This window comes from Scardinius erythrophthalmus (assembly GCF_964197995.2).
Source record: "Scardinius erythrophthalmus genome assembly, chromosome: 2".
Lineage (NCBI taxonomy): Eukaryota > Metazoa > Chordata > Actinopteri > Cypriniformes > Leuciscidae > Scardinius > Scardinius erythrophthalmus.
This window is the reverse complement of record NC_138222.1, coordinates 18,041,167-18,046,210: the sequence shown is the minus strand read 5'-3', so window position 1 is coordinate 18,046,210 and position 5,044 is coordinate 18,041,167. Positions and strand designations below refer to the sequence as shown.

General features: G+C 35.2%; 1 pseudogene across 1 annotated transcript; it reads left to right on the top strand.

Moving 5' to 3' along the window:
• The first annotated feature begins 1,006 nt into the window (after positions 1–1,006).
• LOC308704840 lies at positions 1,007–4,739 on the top strand (annotated as a pseudogene). Its single transcript has 5 exons — positions 1,007–1,088; positions 2,462–2,554; positions 3,568–3,687; positions 3,860–4,057; positions 4,426–4,739. The product of its transcript is annotated as an uncharacterized misc_RNA (transcript).
• Positions 4,740–5,044: the final 305 nt, after the last annotated feature.

The window sequence follows — 5,044 nt, the reverse complement described above, 5'->3', positions numbered from 1 at the left end:
TACTAATTTTGAATTTGGGGCCACAATCATCAAAATTATAACCTGTTCATGTATTTATTAGGTGCCTGGGTAACACTATATTTTACAGTGTCCTTGTTACATATGTTACTTGTACTTACAATAGGATCAACAGTTAAATGTGCATAATTACATGCAACTAACCAACCAAACCCTAATCCTAACTCTATAGTAAGTGCATGCACTTAATTAATAGTACTAAGTACTTAAATATATAATTGCACTGTAACAATGACAGAGTAAAATAAAGTTTTAAACAGTGCCTGGGTACTATACGTTACCTGTATATGTACTCCATCCACTTAACCAGAGGAACTCTCGAGTTATTAAACAGTGATCCATTGCGAATGGAGAGTGTAATTCTGCGATGCGTGTTTCTTCGACATGTCCTAAAAAAACAGTGCAAAATTATATTAGTAAATCTAAGAAGCAAGTTCCCTAAAATTATATTAACTATATTATATTAATTATATTAAATATACGTTGACTAGGCTATCCAAATAACGAATTAAACTGGGTGCCAAAGTTAACTTACTTACCATATATAACCATCACGTCCACTGTGTGTTGTAATTCGCATTTTTTTTCCACAGCGGTGACAACTTGGTGCCTTGCACAGCAAGCCTTTCTTCTGTAGCCATTTGATTATTTGTTTTCTATGTTTTCCACTACTGCATAGGCGTATTAACTTATTTAATTGCCTTGAACACATAGCCATCTAGATAGATTTATTTACTGTCCGATTTTAAATTTTTGGCGCCGCACTGATAAATGGCTGCCTACGTGAAACGTGACAGTTGTCCCATGACGTAAGTTAGTTTTGATTGGCCTGTTGCATTCTGAACCGCCAACTTGATCCCTATCAGAACCATAGACTGATCAGGACTCAGGAGTATTTCGACAGCTAGCTAAACAGTTAACGGCCTCCCCAAGTTGTATTGCCAATTGAAATCCTCTTACTTACCTAACGTTACATCCACACGACAGTATGCCACGAAAGAAAGGGGTTTCCCTGAAGAGGAACTGCCTCCAACGCAGCGCACCTGATACCATGGACCACTTGGACAAAGGTAACTTAACATGTCGGCTCTTCTTATGACCTAATGTTAGCTAGTAGTACCACTATGATGATGATTTATTTTACACTTAGTTTGCGGTGTTGAACATTATAACCAATCAAACATGTTTCTGATGAACGCAATGTCCAATCAGAGACATTTTAATTCGTCATCGCGTCATGAGGGTTGCATGCGCTTACTGAATAAATTCTGAATTCTCTCTTATTAGCCTATCATAAACAACAGAAAAAGACAGAAAAGATGCAAGTAAGAGATTAATTTTGCGTAACTCGCATTAGACTGAAGTCATGGACTGCTTCAGTGTTTTTTGATTGCTTTCTAATATATTCCCAGTTTCAATAACCATTTTGTTTTTCATGCTAGTGTTACTACTAGTAACGTTATTATATTTCAATGTTGTCTTTATTTCTAATAAAAAAAAGGAATACTGAATGTTTTTTTTACAGGCTATTTATCGTATGCAATGTAGATGTACATGAGCATCATTAAACAGTATAAACATAAATGCCATGTCAGATGCAGCTTATGTTCCACCTTTGCAGTTTCAAAATAGTTTTCGTTGATGGTGGCAGTAACAGTTTGTAGAATTGTGATTCAATAAAGTAATTGGTTAAATTTAAGTATTTGAAAAACGCAGATACACAGGTTTAATAAGGTAAAACTGCCCTCTATACAGTGCTTGTCAAATTTATTACACCTCCAGCACCTGTCAAAATAAAGAGAATGTATTTTCGGAGTCTGTCAAAAAATGGTTTAAAACTAAAAATATAATTGTAATTTATTATGCAAAAAAGTAAGTGAAACAAATATTTTTTAATCACACAAAATAACCAAAAAACGTAGGCCTAATGTTTTGTATGGCCTATTCCGGTCTTGATAACGTTTGCATTCTTCCTGGCATTTTTATGTACTTTTCCACAGCCTCTGTTGTTATTGACTTCCAAATAGTTTCTATTTGTTCCCAAAGACTTGCTTTTCATAAAACATTTTGTGCAGTCTTTGAATCCACTAAATCCCAAATTTGTTTGTAAAATTGTTGTATTTAAGCTTTAGAAACACTACTGTGTCCTGGTGTGGATTAACTATTACAGAAACTTAAAAAAAAATATTTACGTAATCGCCAACACTGTTAGTTTAGGGCAGATATGGTGCAAACCTTACATTACACACACACACACACACACACATATACTGTATATACTGTACATAAAAATTTGATTATCATTGACTATAGTTTTGGAACACTGAGCCATTTTAGGCTAAGCCTTTTCACGTTAAGTGTTGACGAATGTCCCTGATGCAACATTGCATCAGTTTGGCTACATTTGTCAGACAATAACATTATTCTTTTATGGTTTTACAAGATGATCTGTCCCAGCAAATAGATGAAGAACACCAAGGTAAAGAAGATGGTGACAATGACTTTTCTATTGTTGAAGTGGCATCTCCAGAAGCAGGTGAGTTTGCATTTACTTAATGGGGAACTAAACAGGGTTGTGTTTGCCAAAAGCATTGTTAGCCTAAGTTGATCATAGAGACCATTGGTGGCAATTGGTATACGATCAACTTAGGGTTACGATGCTTTTGGGAAATGCAGCCCAGGTTGTATGCATTTTGAATTTGAGATCAGCTGCTCTAGCTGAGGTCTTGTCCACTTTTTCTGTCAACAATGTATGACAAGTAGTTCTGTCAACGTTAACACAAACGCATGCGATTTCATTTTTGTCCAGCTTTAACGCAATTAACGCAGCATCCGTTATTTCTGTCATCCTTATTGTTATACGATCACGCTTTTATTCACGCAAATGGTTTTAACCATTCATGCACGACAAGACAAAAAAGAACATCCGGACACACACACAACACTCAGAAAGACTTGCGCGCCAGTATTGCGCTTGAACGAACAATAACACACATTTATGTAAAAATGTTTGTTTTGTCGAGGAACAGTCTTTAATGAGTTAAATAAAATCTAAAGAGTAAAGAGTACAGTAGTAAGAGAATGAGATGCGTGAGATCCTGTCAGCAGATGCAAGTCTTAGTGACAGCAGCCTCTGTTTCTCTCTATCAGTAAAGTTAACCAAAGAACATAGGGAACAGAGAAAATTACTCATTGCTCTTGACTAAAGAACGCTTGTAGCGTAATAAGGATTCATCTATTTTTAATTTATGCAGTGCAGTGTTTTTATAACCATATTCAATTCTTGTATATGATAGGAAAGGTACAGGTAAATATGAAATTTATTATGTTTTTAAGTGAGAATTATTTTAAGTTCACTTAAATTAAAAATTATAGTTTTTGAAGCATGACAAATGTTTAAAATTTGGACAAAAAGTTTTCATCAAAACATCAGTATAAATTACTAATATCAGTCATACTGGCCTAAATGAAAACTGTGATACCGCTGATTTTCTATTACTTGTTCATAAAAAAAAAAAATCTTTTGTTGATATTACATTGTTTTTAAAGGAGGACATGAGGAGTCTTCCTCCTTGGAGGATAAAGACAAGCTGATGGTCATGGCCCAGGCAATAAAGGCACTTGAAGAGGAACGAGATTTTCTCCGTCAAACTGTCCTAAAACTCTCAAGTAAGAAACATACAGTATATCTGTTTTGCTCTATTGACTGTTTTATTAAATAATTTAGTAATTACTGATAGTGATTTTTTTTTTTTTACTTCCACATCAATCATGAAATGCTGATTACTTCTCTAAGCATGTTTGACTTTTTGTCTAACTAAATGTGTTATTGTGTTCTTAGACAGAGGGGCAAAAAAGAAAGTTAAGAAAATCTTGGACTCAAGCACTGAATCCAGCACCAGTGGCACTGATGAGGAGTCCCTGAGTTCTTGCTCCTCTTCAGAGTCATCTGATAGCAACATTCCTCGGAAGAGGTAAATAGGTCATAAAAAGAAGACCAAGAGTGCTACCAGGTCAAATACGAAGCACAGCTCACGTGGTAAGCGCATGTTCTGTTTTTGGATCTCATCTTTCTGTTGATGTGTATTTACTCCATATAACACATTGCACATATTGGTTATCAGTCTCCCTGACTACAATTGGTACTGATATTGTCCCTGAAAAAATCAGTTGACCCCTAGTTTTGATGTATTTCCAATATTGTTAGAACATTAACATATTTAGAAAATGTCTGAGAAATGCGAACATGATTTGTATGATAGGAAACTTTTTGTAAAAAATGCAAGCAGTTCAAGAGCACCAAGATTTTTTTATATGTTTGTGTGGTGTGTGTTTTCAACTGGAAATTGATCAGTTTGATGCAAGTCTTGTTTTATTCTGGTTTTAATTTGGTTATTCTTTTTACAGCAACAACCCCAGAAGATGTACTGAAGCGGTACAATAAAGTTCTTCACGCCTTCAAGAAAGAAGGGAGTATCAGTAATGCATGCACCAAAGTCGGGGTTGACCGAAATACACTGGCATTAACAGCTGTTGTGGCTGAAATACAGCTTGTTGATCCAGAGTTTTACCGAAGCCTCTCAAAGTTCAGAGTCAAGGAGGAGAAACTCTGCGACTTTGCAAAGAGGTGCCTGCAGTCACTGACAGCAGACCTAAGGTCTGACATAGAAAAATCCAAAAAAGAGCGTAAACTGCTGCCAATAAAATATAAATTGAGATAGAAAGACAAAACCTCCAATCCTCTTATTTAATTATGTTTAGACGTTATTGTTAAGGTAAATTTTGTAATTCACGCCAGTTCACTGTGCTACACTGTGATTTTCCTTAAACCATGACCAAAATTGTCAAATTAACCTCAGTTACCATTTCAGAACAATAATTAATATCAAGAATTATACAATGCTGTTCTAGTGTTAACCCAGCTGCAAGTACACTGAAGTTTTGCTTCAGAATCTGTTAAACTGTTGAGTTTAATGTGTTAATAAACATTGTTTAGCTTTACTACATTTCCCCCCCTCTTTTTTTT